Below are 17,279 nucleotides of genomic sequence, written 5' to 3'. Positions count from 1 at the left end.
GCAGGCTTATGGCTGTCTGCTTGGAAATGGATGGAGAGCTGCGTTTTGTGTACTTGAGAAAAACCTGAACCCCTTCACCATATGCTCGCAGGAGCTTGATAAAACGCGCAGACAAATGCTCATGCTGCGCGTGGAGGCCAAAGCGAGGATGAATTTATTACCACTCCTATACACTCGCCCTCAAGTGATAATACACATTAAAAAGACCTTTTACAAACACGTAATGTTGCTTTGCAGTCCTTAAAGCTGTAGCAGGGATTCTCAAATATTTTTTAAACAAGTACCAGCTAAGTAAATAGTTTTCCGAGGCCCAACATCTTCACGGGCTTTTTCAAACAGTTGTACAACAGGAGTCAGTTTTTAGTGGACATGGTCAATCATCTTGTTTATTATTATTAAGATTTTTTTTATCATTATAACCATTTTGATGTATTGTGACTGTGATAAATTTTAATTAGTGTTTGCAAAGCCAAAAAAAAAACACAGTATTATTGAATTTGTTACTTTTGCAGATTTCCCCACTGTTGGATCCATGAGAGCATCAGTAAATATCAGTGTGTTTGAAAAAATGTGATTAAATGCAGTTAGTGTGCTCTGTTTAGCACTAGAACACTTCCTAAAGTAAATCTGCATTACCATCCAGTTTTCAGTAATAAATTGCATTATGTTCTAAACAAAAAAAAACTTATTAAATGGCACTGCATGATTAGCTGAAGGATGCAATCTAAATACCTTTTCTAGCTTTACCGAAAGGTTAACATTTTCAAGTCTGACGTTGGAAAAACTGGTTGACCTGAAGGCTCTAGAACAGGGGTGTCAAACTCATTTTGGTTTAGGGGCCGCTTACAGCTTAATCTGATCTCAAGAGGGCCACAGGAGTTAACACATTGTAAGATTAAATAGAACTAATAAATGTGGACTTGTTGTTGATTTTTATATTAAGTTCATTTCACTTTTACACAATATATTATGAATAACCTCAGCGTTTTTAAGAAAAGTATGTGCAATTTCAACAATACTTTTACTCAGTTAAACATTTACTTGTGCATTATGCATAAGAACTGATCACAGTGATTATACAATGTTGAAAAACATTTATTCACATTTTTTGGAACTTAAAAACACTGTCCTGCATGACAAAATACATCAAACAGATAAAAATTAAGAAATTATTTACATTTTTCCACACCTGAAGCTTTATCTGCTAATTCAAACACGATATTAAAACACAGCGTGTTTTAATTAGTGGACAATATGGGAACTGCATATTTTCAATTAAACGAAGTACATGTTTTTTTTTCAATAATTGTTTTATCATTCTCTTCCTTTTATCTCCTCTTTCTTTCACCTTTTCTTTTTTTTTCTTGTTCTTCCTTTCCTCTCCTACTTTCCCATTGTAGTGTCCATATCATTTGAGATATTACTCGCATGAATCATAATAAAACTATTCACATTCATAAATTAAGCGGAGCACTATGGCAAAAGCAGCACTGCTCCACTTGTGAAAGTCAAATCTGATGAGCTCTTTTTGGCATTAAGACAAAAATTCTTATTGCCACATTGCCAGACAGGACACTGGAAAAAAAATAAATTAAAAAAAATAATGCATTTAGCCACAGGGCCGGACTAAATTGTTCCGCGGGCCGTATGTTTGACACCCCTGCTCTAGACGCTGTAGGGCTGTCATGGTTGACGCGTCTCCGGCAGTATGGTGTAATTGGAAAACTTGAGAGCCACGCGATCTTTGTATGCCCAAAGCAAGGACTGTAACTGCAATCTCGGCACAAAATGGGAACTGTTCACACTGCACGTTAGACTCTGCCAGAGCTGCCCCTCGTCACCCATCTTGTTTGTGCTGTTCATGGACCGGAGCTGAAGGCACAGCCGTGGAGAGTAGGGTGTCTGGTTTGGGAACCTCAAAATCCCATCTTTGTGGATGATGTGGTTCTGTTGGCTTGAACAGACGGATTGGGGCTGCATCTGCAGTAATTCGGGTGCTGCTCCAGTCTTTTGGGGCGAAGAAAGCGCTGAGCCAAGAAGCAAAGCTCTTGATTTACCGGTCCATCTACGTTCCGACCCTCTCCTATGGTCACGAGGTCAGGATCTTGACTGTAAAGAACAAAATCCCGGATACAAACGGCCCAAAATGAGCTTCCTCCAGGGGGGTAGCCGGGCTCAGCCTTAGAGATAGGGTGAGGAGCTCTGTTGTCCAGGGGAGCTCAAAGTAGAGCTGCTGCTTTTCCACATCGAAAGGGAGCAGTTGAGGTGGTTTGGACATCTGATCAAGATGCAGTCTGGGAAACTCCTTTTTGGGGTTTTCTGAAGTCCCCCAGAATGAGCTGGAGGATGTCGCAGGGGTAAGTGATGTCTGGGTTTCTCTCCTGGACCTGTTGCCACCACGACCCAATCGCAGATAAGCAGAAGACAGTGGATATTTATAAACCCTGAAGTAGGCTCAGTTTTCATAAATTGAACTACAAAGAAGTTTAGAGATCTATATGCATTGTATGAGAGGTTTTGTTCATGTTTTTTTTAGCAGTTTTAACCCACTAAAAAGAGGTATAAAGACTAACTAATGCTCCATTAGTTAGTAAGTTGGCAGAAGGCTTTTAGATTTACCTTTTGTTCAACTGCATATGTCATCACAGAATGAAAACGCTTCTAACGACGAAAAAGGGATTTTCGAGATCCCACAGTTGTTGAGCCACAGGGAGCTGCTTGAAGATGCTGCTATCATAGTTTTTTCTCCTGCTTTCTCTCCCCCACATTTGTTTAACTCAATCTAAGACAGCTTGCTCAATGCCTGCCCTCAGCAGGCATGCTGTTCCCTATTAAAATATCTCATTTTATTAATATTCTTCATTGATGCTGCCTATATATTTCAGAAAACTTTATTAGGACAGATCTGGAAAACAAGTAGCAAATGTTAAGGGCCCGAGACAGTGTGCGCTGATCTGCTTTAAGCCAGATAAATGTTTCCATGTGCTGTTTATGGGAAACAAATGGGGAAAGGCACGCTGTGACAGCGAAAGCCCAGCACGCAGCGTTAGTTCTGACCTGCGCTTATTAAATACCACATCCCTTTCCTCTACCTCCACCTCATCCATTTTCACCCACTATTACTCATGGTGTAGGTACGTTTTATTTTCTCAGATCTTCTCATTGTATAAATCTATTTTTTTTTTCATATGTATATTTACTTGTTAATAGTTTTCTGGTGTGCAGACGGTTTGGGAATGTGTCCTGCATCTGATGGGAAATGTGCTCCCACTCCTGAGTGGATGACAGGAAAATCAGTCATCCAGGATTTCCTCGGGTTTGCACAAACGCAGGTTCTGCATCTGGTCAGTGGAAACGACGGACGTGGTGGCGGGGTACATGGCCTCGACGCGTAAAGGGAGAGAAATGAGCCATCAAACCGGTTTTTGTACGTCGTGGAAATCCTGTGTTGTGAAGCAAAGCGGAGCAGCGTAATGAAACAAGTGCACTAAAATACGCAAGACATAAGCACCGGGGTTGTCCACTTAAACACACACCGTTTGATTTCAGCGGTTTGACGAGATATGCTTTTCAGATTTATGTCCGTGAACACCTCGGTAAACAAACGTGGATGTGGTTTTGAGGGATAATTATGAGTTTATTTGCTGCTCGGTCACAGCGTCTGCAAACCATTTGGATCGCGAGTCATTATTCACTTGCAGACAGTTGAGCGCTTTCTATAAATCTAACACGTCCCTCTTTGCTCGGCTATTTACGATCCCTCTCACGTCTTCGGCTCCTTTGTAAAAGGGAGATTTTTCTCATTTTGTCAGATCGCGACATATAGTTTCTGAGTACTCTATTACAATTTTATTTGGTAGACCAACAGTAAACACGGCATGTGTAAGAACATTTGTATATGGTTAATGTGCTTCACAAACAAACAAAGTGTGTGTGTGTGTGTGTGTATGTATGGGGGGGGGGTTATATATTTTTGTATTCAGCCCTCTTAACTCTTATTTTCCTAAAGAAAATCCAGTGCAAACCAGTGCCCTCAGAAGCCTTATTAACCTGTCTGAATAAATCTCAGCATACATCCGGCTGTTCTGTGAAGGCCTCAGATGGACTGATCTGAGAACAGTTGTGACAAATGAAGCCACAAGTACAAGAAACACCACTGATGGGTTAGGGATATGGTTGGGGAGAATTTTAAAGCAGGGTTCGGCCTGTAAAACAAGTTCTAAACTATGAACATCAAAGAGCTGTTCAATCCGACGTCCAAACGTAGACAGCGCAACTGCAAAACCCGCCAAGACATCAGTGTCCACCTAACACTAAAGGCCGAGCACGATGTCCACAGGAGGAGCTGCAGAGATCCACGACTCAGGAACGAGAAACTGTCGACATAAAGACAATTGGTCGGGCTCTTCGCGAATCCAGTTGTATGGAAGAGTGAAAATAGGTGAGCTATTAAGATCTGAGAAGATAAAAAGTTCCATTTGCAGGTCGCTGGAGACCATACAACAAACCAGGGAGAAGGTGGCAAACTTGTTTGGCCTAAGTAGAGCTAAATACAGGGCAAGACTGGAGGAAAACCTTTTAGGAGTTGGATACATTTGATATTTGGACAGAGGTTTACCTTCCAGCAGACTAGCAACCCCGAACACACAACCAGGGCTACATTTGAATGATTTCTTCATGGCATATAGCATACTCTTGTTTTAAAAAGCCCAAGTCAAAGCCATAATCTGAATCTAATTCAGAGTCTGTTGCAAGACTTTGAAAACTGACATTCATATAAAAGTAAAACAAATTGGGAAGCATGCATACTTTTCCTTCCTCCTCTCCATTAGGCAGTTTTTTGTTGTTTTCATAAAATCCCAATGAGATGCAAAGAGGTTTCTGGGTGTGAAGGGTGTTAAAAATGTGAAGCTGTTCAGAGGGTGTTAGTACTTTTACAAAACACTAGTGGGTAGAAAGTCACGTTCACCTGAATCCATGTTTCGATCTTCAGCAGAATTTTCAGGATGTGTGGTATAAATTGGAAAACACTGGGAAAAAAAAAAACACGGGTTAGACACAGGTGACCCAAATAATGTGCAGCTAATCCTGGATCAGCTGTTTTCCCAAGAAATTTCTGTTTTGTTCAGCTTTCAGACCGGATAAAAAAAAATGGTCCAAAAAGGGTCTCCTTTCTGCTCCAGCGGTTATCTGTCTGGTTCCACGAGGGCTTCAGACATCCAGACAGCGGCTGGATGATGCAGAGCCATTTAATGCCTTGTTTTTAGTTTTCCCTTCTCCCCTTTCTTCCAGGCCTCTTGGATGGGGAGCTGCTAAGCTGCTTCGACTCTGCTTCCAATTTCCTCCCCACGCTTTTGTCCTTCCTACTTTCGAGGATCTGATCAGGAGGAGGTTTTTTTCAGTCGCTCCCATTCAAGAACCCGTCTTATTTTTCTACCTTATTATTTGACGGTACTGTTTGCGTTCTTGCCCTGTTTTCCCCCTTTCTTTTCTCCACCCCCCCCCTCCCTTTTTTTTTGACCCCAACAGCTGCTCAAGCTGGATTTTATGTAACACCGAGAGAACCTTCCAGCTTGGAACGGCCTCACATGAAGACAGAGCGAGGAGAGTGAGTGGGAAGGAGAAAATGTGTTATTTAGAAATGTGCGCAGCCCAACCGAGACGGCAAAACGGCTCTTTATTCCGGATCTTACTGCTTGAGTTGTTTTTCTCTTTTATAGGGAGAAATGTAAACTTATATTGGTTTGGTATTGATTTTTTTTATTTTTTTTAGATTATGTGTTCATATGCAAATTCCAATCAAACCAGGCCTCCTTGGGAGCAACCAGGTCTGCCCTATGGCTACACAACAGCTGCACTCTACTGGGAATGGCTGCTCACCACTCACAAGCATCAACTGACCAACAAACTATGTGTGTGTGTTCTTGTACTTGCAGCTGAGCAAGAACATTTTTTGCTCATTTGACTAGAAAAGCGAGGACTTTGATGTAAAGTGAGGACCTTTTTGGACCTCACTTTTTTCTGGGCTAGGGGTTAGGCTTACACTGCAAAAACAGAACTAAAAATAAGTAAAAATTTTCTTGAAATTAGCGCATTTGTCCCTGATTTAAACAGGTAAATAAGATTATCTGTCAATGGAAAGAGTATTTTTACCCCTAAAATAAGATAATTAGATATAATGCACTTGAAATAAATTGATGGAGATGAGTTGTTCCTATTTTAAGTGCAAAAATCTTATTCCATTGGCAAATGATCTTATTTACCTGCTCAAATAAAGTACAAATACACTCATTTCAAGAATTTTTTTTTCTTATTTTTAGTTCTGTTTTTGCAGTGTAGCACTAAAGTGTCAACTAGGTTTACTGGTAAAGATTAGGGTTAGGCCGTAGAAATGCTTGAAAATGAATGGAAGTCTAGGCATGGTCCTTAATGCATTTTAAACAAGGATGTGTGTGTGTGTGTGTGTGTGTGTGTGTGTGTGTGTGTGTGTGTGTGTGTGTGTGTGTGTGTGTGTGTGTGTGTGTGTGTGTGTGTGTGTGCTACAATAAAAGCTTGGAGTGACAAAAACACACACATCACACTATGATTGGAGCAGTGTGCCTCCACAAGATACATGTCTCCCCAGCAGGCCATCTATCTAACTTGCAAAGCGTGATATCCGACCTAATATCAAGGCATAAATCTAAACACCAGCCATGAGGCTTTTCCGTCTTCAACAAGTCGTTTATTACCCGCCCACCTTAAGCCCCTCTCGCGCAACTCGGTGCGGCTATCCCAGCCCTGGATGTCCTGTCATGTGGGCTGAACATCTCAGTTCTGCGAGCATGGCGTTTCAATTTCCAACCCTGGAGCTGTTGCACCGGGGGATAAGGCTGCAGCTGGAGTGGGAGAAGATGTTTCTGTTGTGGATTGTTGTCATGTAGCCTTACAAGGATTCGGCCAAACCACTTAAATCCATATACCGTATTTTCCGGACTATAAGTCGCTCCGGAGTACAAGTTGCACCACACATAAATTGCATAATAAAGAAGGAAAAAAACATATATAAGTTGCACTGGAGTATAAGTCGCATTTTTAGAGGAAATTTATTTGATAATATACAACATCAAGAACAGACATGTCATCTTGAAAGGCAATTTTAAATAAAAATAGTACAAAGGCAACGACAGGTTGAATAATTGTACGGTTAGCTTACGCTACATGACACAACTGAGAACGTGCCTGGTATGTTAACATAACATATTAAAAGCTATTCAGATAACTATAGCATAAATAACATGCGAAGACGTTAACCAAAGCGCCCGTGTCACTCCAAATAACTAAAATCGTGTCACTTTCAAATAACTCTGTTAACTCCGGACGTAGAAGATGCGGCACTTCCGCTTCTACATCGCTTACGTCTGATTCAACACAGGCCTAGAGCGCCCTCTTGCGGTTTGGTGTGAAAATAACAGGTGTAATGATATACCGGTAAAAATGTGTAATAATTTCACACATAAGTCGCTCCAGAGTATAAGTCGCACCCCTGGCCAAACTATGAAAAAAACTGCGACTTATAGTCCGGAAAATACGGTAGTTATTTTTACACTGATATGGTGCGTGTCATTATTGACTGTCCACTTCTCCCACTCGTCTCTGGGAGGAAAAGCTAACAGGAGGACACGTAGCTAAAGAGTTAGCCTGAACACATTATCCTCGCAGTGAAACGTGATCTTGGGAGCGTGACGCTCAGTGGATGCTTTTCGTTCATCTGAGACCAGAAGAAGTTGCTTTCGTTTGATCCAACAAATCTTAAACAAGTGTCAATCCAGGCCTGAGACGCTTTCGCACTATGTGTCAATGCGATTTATGTAAGGACTGAGACAGCATTGGAGGTAGAAGTTTACCCACTGCTATGCCTCTAAGAGCATTTAATGCAGAGCCACGTTGGTGAGTAGGTAAAATACGGTGAGGGAGAAAACTACCACCACACATCCTCCTGAACGCATCATCCCCACTCTGAAATACGGCGCTGGTAGCGTCATTGTGTGGAAATGCCTTTGTTTATCTAAGACCCGGAAGCTGGTCAGTTTTGGTGGGAAGATGGGTGACTTTAAATAAAAGGTGGTCTCAAAAGATGGTATAGCCCTGTTTACTCTGGTACCTAAACTCAATTCAGTTTTTTAGGGGTTTCCTTTAGGTCCTGGTATTTTATAAAGAACTAGTATTCTATACCAGTATATAGTGACAAACACACACACTCTCTCAGATACATGACTGCCCAGCAGGCCATCTATCTAACTGGTAAATCACAATATCCGACCTAATATTAAGATATAAACCAGCTCTGAGGCTTTCTGTCTTCAACAAGTCGTTTATTACCGACCCACGTACGCTCTCAGCCGGAGAGAAAATACAGAGGGAGCTAGACGGCGGAATGCAAATCACATGTTACTTTTTGGAGCACCTTTCTATCACGACCCCGACCACGTGATGATGGCACGCGTCTGTAATGGAAAACGGCCGGAACTGTGTAGAAGTGGGTAGAGCCAAGCTGATGTAAAAGAGCCATGAGTTATATGTTGCAAAATCCATGAGACTGGCGTGAAGTTTCACCTTCCACTTCTTTTGGGGGCGTGGTGGCTTGGTGGTTAGAGCTGGTTGGTTGCGTCTGGAGAATGCTGCAAGTTTCCCAGTTCAAATCCCACAAACTGCTCCCCCCTGGGTCCTTGACCAAGACCTTCAATCCCAGAATGCTCCCCAGCAATAGCACAATCAATGGCAGTCCACTGCTCCGTAAGGAATGTATTAAATACAAAGGACAAATTTCACTGGAATGTACAAAGTTGCAATGACAAGAAAATAAACAAAATTAATAATAACAACAACAATAATAACGATATTGATGATGATGATGATGATGATGATAATAATAATTTATTATTATATACCTCATACAATGGCTCTTAAGTTTCAATTATTTGTGATAGAAAATGCTTTCTTTCTGTCTTTTAAGCCAGACCCTAGATGCTTTCGGCCCGCCTGAGTGATTTATGTTAAGAGCTGGCAGCATTGGAGGTTGAAGTTAAGATATGCATTTCCAGTTCCCCCTTTATTATACATGTCATGTTCTTTATACAGTAGTGAATATTCTTTAAACTCAACACATGGACACAATGCTTTAATACCAAATGCAAGGAAATTCTCCATTTTTTTTTTTTTTTTTTTTAGGTCTTTGCCAAACATTTCTAGCTGAACATTCAAGCGTCTAGGTTTTCTGATTGATGTCATTTAGTAACCCGAATGCTGCACACAGACTGCTTACTTTTATTACCCTTAAGGGCGTAATATTTTCTTGTCCTTGGGCACAAATGCTTCGGATAATTTATCCCTGAACACTTGTACATGTGTGCGTCAGCATCACCTGTGTGCCTCCCTCTGCGCGTTCTTCACTTAACTCTGTGCCGAGGTGCTGAAAGCTCTCTCTGTGGGCTTCATAAACCTTTTTTTTTGTTTCAGCGCGCCTGGTTGGGTTTGATTGTGCACTGAACAGCACACCCCGTCCTGCTCCAGAGTTGCTCAAGAGGGAAAAAACATTGACAAAGGCTATAGTCCAGTTTTCTAGATGGTTTCCGGATGTCTTCTGCAGGTTGTACGTGACCTGTGGACTGTCAGCACCAACATCAGTTGCTTAGTTAAAAAAAAGGAAGGGAATGTTTTTAGTGATAGATACAAACAGGTGAACTGGATATTGGTATGTTAGTGAACATGTTACACTTGCTTGCACACTGTTGCTTGAACCAATCAATGGTAGACAGCAGTAAGCGCACTGAAAAAAAAAAGTTTTTAGAGTACTGTACAAAGCTAGAGCTTGCCTCGAGACACTGCAGAGGTCTCTGGTAGCCGGTGAGTAGTTATTCTTATGATTGTCACAAATAAAGATTGTCCTAATGTTAGTATTTCCAGAAGTCTGATGTCACAGATGTATTGTGTTTCATGGTTGTTGACCGATTTAGTTGTCAATTTCTTTGTATGGGTGTGTGATTTTTCCCCGTTTTTCTTCCTTGGGTTCCCTCAAAGTGCTTTTTTTTATTTTTTTTTATTCAGAAATATGTGGCCACGATAATCTAAACCAACAACTCATCCCGCAGAAACAAAAGAAAAGGGAAACATCATGACTGAAAGCAATCTATTCTCAGAAGAGCACATTTGGTTTCTCTTGCTGTCGGTATGCTGCAAATACCATCGAGACATAAAAGCCGGTAAAGTTAAGTGAATGAGACCTGGATGTCCTCTGAGATGTGATCTGGAAGGCAAAAGTATAGCTGGAGTTTTGAGGGGAGCGTCCAACAATCCCGCTTTCCCTCCTTTTCTCTTATTTCCTTCTTCCTCCCTCTTTGTTTTACCGTCTTCTTGGCACGGATGAACACGCGCAAATGTACGATGATGAGAAAACACAAAGACATGCATTGGCTGAGGTGGATGTGTTGACACTTCCTTTTAGGCACCTCACTTCTCTGGCCTGATTAGATCAAGATAACAGAAATAGGAATGTCTTCTTTAACAATTTACTCTGTGTGCTGACTAAAAACACAGTAACATATACAGTTGAAACCAGATCGTTAGATATGCTGCTTTTATAACCACACTTCTTTTCTTTTTCTCAATCTAACTATAAATCTCTGTATAAACTTTGCAAGATTTAGAGCATTCAGAATTACCTAAATTATTTATATCTGTGTATTTGTCTAAATGCCAGAATAATGAGAGATGCTGTTTTCTTAATTGAGAAGTTCACATACACTTTCTTAGTAATTGGGTAGAATTGCCTTTTAAACTGTATGATTTGGGTCAAACGGTTTGAGCATCCTTTCACAAGAGTTCTCCAGACAGAACTGGAATAACTGGATCCGGTTTGCAGGCCGCCTTTTCTTAGCTCTGAGCACAAATTTTATACTGGACTGAGATCAGAGCCTTCTGACGGCTATTTGTCATCCTTGAGCCACTTTCTAACGTATCTGGTATACATACACCAAAATTGGCTGAGTGTTGATTTGAGGCAAATTTGTGACTATTGTCTACAGTACAAGGGGTTTAAGGGACTTGAATTTCCTGACTAATGTCTTAAGAGGTGGCTTTGATATTTTCACATAATGTTCTTTTGCCATAATGTGTTTTGTGAAGTGCACCAGTCCCTCCTGTCCTGCAGGAACACACCCTGCAACATGAAACGGCTGCCCCCTACTCTACAGCTGGGATGGATTCTTCCTATCACACACACACACACACACACACACACACACACACACACACACACACACACACACACACACACACACACACACACACACACACACACACACACACACACACACACACACACACCGTCTTCCCTGCACTTTTCCTTTACTCTGCTTTGTTTCTGTTTTAGCTGTAGTGTCAGAAAGGTCAGAGACCTTAAGTTGTAGCTTTAAGGATTTACTTATTATTTTTATTACAATGAAACAAAATAAATAATGTTAGTCTAGTTAATTGCAGCTCTTAGAAAGGTTGAACAACACTGTTTTAGATCAGAAACCACCAAGGATTTACTTAGTTTTTTTCTTATTATGAATGGAAACAATTAAGTACTGCAACTTTATGCTTTATGTATGTTTGTTCATTTATGAATGGAAACCATTAAGCTTTGAGCATTAGTGATGAAGCTTGCTCCAGTGAAACACAACAAGTCAAGGATTTACTTAGTTTATTCCTTTGTTAATGAAATGTTTTCTTTCCCTAAGCAATATTTCTATAATGTTTTTCTGGTCATGTACAGCACTTCGATTCGTCTTGTTACTGAAAAGTGCTTTATAAATAAGCTTGCCTTGCCTTGCATATTAACCCCTATCGGTGCAGAACTATGTTCACTGTGAATAAAAACATTCTTATCAGCTTCAGCCATCATCTTTTGTTTCAACGTTGGTGCAACACACATGTTGCACAAAAATGTATATCTGTTGGACACAGAACGTGTCTCCTTCCTGAATGGCATGATGTTTGGTCATTCCCGTGCTGCTTATACTTGCATATACTTGAAAGTATAAACAGCGTGGATGTGGTACCTGTAGGTGTTCCCAAGGACGAATCAGACTTGTGGAAGTACATCATTCTCGTTCTGATTTCTAAGCTGATTTCTATAGATTGTTCATGGAAAAACCCAAATGAATCCCTAAATCAAATCCCATCATGTGCATGTAATGCTTTTTATGAGTCATCCTCTGTGTCTAATGACCTTCATGGTCAGACTGTTGTCAGTTTGCTGCTCAGTTTATTAGGCCACCAATTTTGCCCTCTGGTGCCTGTTCTAGGCAGGTCTGACAAATTACAATAGCTGCATATCCTCTGACACCAAAACCTTGTTTTGTGTATTATTGATGTGTCTAATTTGGTGTTATTGACAATTATTCTTCACTTGCATAAAAAAAATCACAAAACACTAGCATTTTTAAAATAAAAAAGTTCTTTAATGCGACAACAACCATGATAACAGGGAATTCCTCTTGACAGAAATACATAAGTACCCAAATATGATGTTGTAGGGAAGAAAAGTAAAAGCTACTCTAAAGTATTGTGATGTCTTTTGTTGTTATTATTATTGTTCGTAAAGCTGAATGCCGCATCAGCCTTTAACCCTTGTGTGGAGCATAGTTGGGAATTTTTGACCTGCAACGGTTCATTTACATAAAATCACCAAAAACATCGAGTCACTGACCTGCAGCATTCGCTCCTCCTGGATGAGCATGTGGCCAAAGTGGACAGTCCCTTATACTGTGTCATTGACTTTGCAGCAATCCCTCATATCAAGCATGCATGTACCGACAGTGGAGATGAAAACTCCAGCAGACCCAGAACCGGTGTGAATGGCCTTCTGCCATGACTGACTGGGGATTTGAGAAGACAGAGCGTAAAAAAAACAACAAAAAAGGCACAGAAGCACTTAAGGAGTAGTTTCTATGTGAGAGAGAAGTAAAAAGGTGATGGCAGGAGCATCTCTTTTGGTGGCTTCAATATAAAAAGCAATCTCTAGGCTGGTATTACACATACTTTTCATTAAGCCCCTATTTCTGCATGAAAAATGTTGCCCTTTTTATTGGTCTGAATACAATAGTCTAGTCTTAAATGCTGTGTTTTATTAGCTGGAGATAGAAGAAAAAAATCTAATCTACATAATGTGTTTCTCTTAGTGAATTGAGTTACTGAAATAAATGAGGTTTTCAATAGTATTTAGTGTACAATAAATAGTGTTTTCCCATTTTGGTCCATCCACCCATTGTCTGTACCAGCTTTTCTGTGCTGGGTCCCAGGACCCAGCGGTTGAACTGACAAGTAAAAGCAATTTATTTCAAGTTGGGAAGTGAGGGATTTCTATCTCCTGAACACAGTCAAAGCATCTAAAGAGCCACAGTTCTTATGAAAACCATTTCCAGTGAACATAGGTGGTCCCACATCCATAAATAGAAAGCTAAACTCTGATGGTGACAATTAAGTAATGGATCCGCCTATTAAAGAGTTAAAGTGATTTCAAACCCCCAAAACTGCTTCAATTACACTAGATTTACTCAAGCCCCTGAGACCGCAGGCATCAGTCCGGCCGATGGAAACACCTCCTTCTTGAATGCTTTACCAGTTATAATAAAAGTGTCAATGAGACCTCAAAGAGGCGACTGTTCGGAGTCGAATAATCCCCTATTCACACCCACCTCTGGTAGGGCATGGTCTGGTAAAGGTTTACTGCAGAAAGGGGGGAGAGGGGGAAGGTGAGGGGGTAAAAACACACACATTGTCGCCACCTCACCTCCAAAAAGTGTCACTGATCTGCACGTACGCAAACACCTGCCCCGCGGCTCACCAACCTGTGAAAAGGAGCCCGGAGAGGGTCGCGGACGGGAAACAATGACATCATCCAGGCCAGGAGATGGAGTGCCGCGTCGGCCGTTGTTTGGTTTTCCACCGCGGGCCGAACCACCAGGAACAGCGGCTCAGAGAATAATTGTCAGCAGAGCTTTGACTTAGAGTGGCACATAAACTTTGAGGAGGGAGGAAAAATAGAAAGCCAAACAATAATAGCCCAGGAGTGAATGTGTCCAAAGGAAAATCAGTCAAACGTAACGGCGCGAGTATACAGCAATGAAACTGCCGCCAATCACAGCAACCTCAACTTTACCACACCTCTGTGAGACTTGACCTACCCTACCGCCCAAAACACTGGGGTCTTTGTAGCCCATGGGGCTCCTGTCACCACCACCATACAATACATATTCATATTTTCTATGTATTCTGCTTAACCTAAAGCTCAGTGGTAGTAACAGATGTGTTAGCCAATGACTCATGCTGCTGTTCTCTATTATAAAAAGTGCCTTGTAAATGTACTCATACCTCACGATCTGAGCGCCAATTCACACTTGTCATCGCAAGGCACTTTACAAAGTCAAATTATATCAAATCATACGGACAGATTGGTCAAAAAGTCATATTAAACCATAATCTTTTAATGCAGTACCTTGCAATTTTCATGGTAGACCAACCAACGGTGGCAGACAATTGTAAAGTGAAATAAAAAAAAGATACGCGGTTTTAAAATGTTTAACATGCAAAAACAATAGTTGGAGCTGCGTTTGCACATCTAGAGATTAAATTCTCCCCCCACTGTTCTTCGCAAAATACCCGTCAGAGGAAACAGGGCACATCTGTGAGCACTGACTGGGTCATTCTAAGACTTGGATATATTTGGACCTAAATCTTTCAACCGTAGATCGGTTGTATATTTGAAAAGTTTTGTCCTGGTGGAAGGCAAACCTTCTCTCTACCCTGAGAGAAAGTATTTTACCGGCTTCAGAAGACTTTCTGTATTGCTCTCCATAAACGGTGGTGCTCTTCATCTGGCAATCAGCTATGATCAGTTTCCCAATGCCAGCTGATTGGTAAAATGATAAGTGGGCTGTACTTGTACAACACTTTATCAAGCCCTGAGGACCCCCAAAGTGCTTTAGGGAAACATCTCCACAGTGTGATGTTCCCATCACCTTGTGTAACCGTTCGCATGGTGTTTTCAGGATGATGTAGCAATAACGGATTTCCACCACACAGAGCCTTTTGCTTGTATGTCTAAAAGTTCAGTTTCGGTCTTTTCTAAGCAGAGCAGCTACTTCTGCATATTTGCCTTGTCCTCTACATAGCTTGTGGTCAATGTTACACAGGCCTCCTTGACCTTTCTTTCAACACAGGCTTTCTTTCTCAAAGCCTAGGTTAAATGAAGCACATTGTTAATAATTGTCCTTTCAACAAATTCTTCCGACCTTGTCGTAGTTATCTGAAGCTCCTCCAGGGTTTCCTTGAGCCTCTTCGTAAGTTTAGATAATAGGTTGAACAGTCCAAGAAGATGTCCAAAGCTTTAAACTGTTTTATTCTCTGGCCCTGGACCATGGCCTGCTATATTCTTTGGTCTTCATAGTACTGTTTCACTAATCTTCTCGAACAACTCTGACACCTCCACAGAACAGTTCTATCTTAAATTATGCACAGGGCAACTTTATATTAGGTGATTTCTAAAGGTTATTGGTTGCAATTGTTCTATTTAGGGGTCTCAAAGTAAAAGGACACTGTAAATAAATGCATTCCACAGTTTAAATCTTTTTTTTTTTTTTACCAGATAAAAGAATCTTTATTGTCATTATGCCACCATAATGAAATTTTGGCGAAACACTGGCTTTTGTGATATTGTGTTCCTTCCGAAGCACATTTCTTTTACTCTACTTTGTGATTGTTTATTCCAACATAACACAAACAAACTGTAAATTACAAAGTGTGTTGCAATTCCTCTTGATTTATGATGTATTTAATGCAATGGTCTATTTTTACATCCCTCTACGCATCCACAATAATGATGACCAAAAATGCTTAACAAAATGAACATGTAATTTTCATATTCTGACTCAGTGTTATGACCCACATGCAGAGAAGACTTTAAAAGGTTTATAACAACAACAATTGGTGGACTGGGAAGTGATTGGTGGTAATGATGTTGAGAAATCAGAATTCAAAGTCTGTTCAAAGGTAATGGTTGCTGTGAGGAGGGATACAGATGATGTGCTTGGTGCACGTTGGACAACGAGGGCTCTGGGAAAGTGCTGGTGGTCAGTTGGGGGGGGGGGGGCAGGCAGAGAACTTGAGGGGAATGGAGCTGAGTGTGGCAACAGAGGAGGCTGATGAAGGCTCAAGAGAAGCTTGAAGAGGGTGAGAGTTTGGCTCAAAGGAGGAAACTGGTAACAGGAGCAGCTGGTAAGGCACTCATTTGAGGAGGTTTGGTAAGATAAAGATTTTGCTCTGACCTGTAGAATGCAGAAAGGCAAGAAATAAATGCTAGAATGCAAGGATTCTTAAGAAAAAAATGACTTTGCTTGGCTTTACTTGCTACCGGTATTAGTAAACCATCAGGCATTTACGGGTTTGCACAGAGCTCCTCAGAGAGAGAGAGATAAAAACAAACAAATAAAAAAGAGTTGGTAAAACCAGAAGTGCCACAGTATTTTTAAGTATTAAAAGTCTAAAGCTTTGATTTTAAAAAGTCCAGTTGAGTTTTATATCAAAGATCTAGTAAGAGCTGATTCCAGAGTCAAGGTGCGGCCACAGAAAAAGCTTGGTCATCCCAATGTTTGTACTTTGCCTGTGGAACTGTGAGTAAATGTTGACAGCAAGAGCTCAAGGACTTGGTGCGATTAGAAAAGCTCAATAACGCAGATAAATAAGGAGAGGAAGACCATTAGGTTAGCTTGACTTTTTGTTGCTTTAAAAACAAAACAAAAAAATCTGCCTTAGCCCATTTTTGGTTGCAGAGATGCAGTCAGAGAAAAAAATACGGTGAATTGCTGCATTCTGGCTTTGGCGGAAGATAAATCTGCGAATCATCTGCATAGCTATGAAATCTGACATTGTGACATTTGACATTCTGCTAAAATAAGATCAGAAGCTGCGTGTTCAAACATGATGTCTAACGGCCGTTGGAAGGAAAATAACTGAATCACTGTGTTCAACGGACATTAGCGCAAGGTGTGGTCAGAGCGAGGAAAAACTGACAGCCATCATGGAGGGCTCCGTGAAATGTGAGTCATATACAGGCCCATGTACCGCATGCTGACAGACTTATAAGCCTTATTTGGGAGAGAAAAAAAAGAACAGGTTGCTAAAAACAGAGCTGAAAGTGTCATGCTTGGAAAATTGCATTTGATATTACCATTTTCATACTTTGGGCACTTTTAGGA

This window comes from Fundulus heteroclitus, chromosome 13 (genome assembly GCF_011125445.2).
Source record: "Fundulus heteroclitus isolate FHET01 chromosome 13, MU-UCD_Fhet_4.1, whole genome shotgun sequence".
Classification (NCBI taxonomy): Eukaryota; Metazoa; Chordata; class Actinopteri; order Cyprinodontiformes; family Fundulidae; genus Fundulus; species Fundulus heteroclitus.
Note: the sequence above shows the minus strand (reverse complement) of the source record.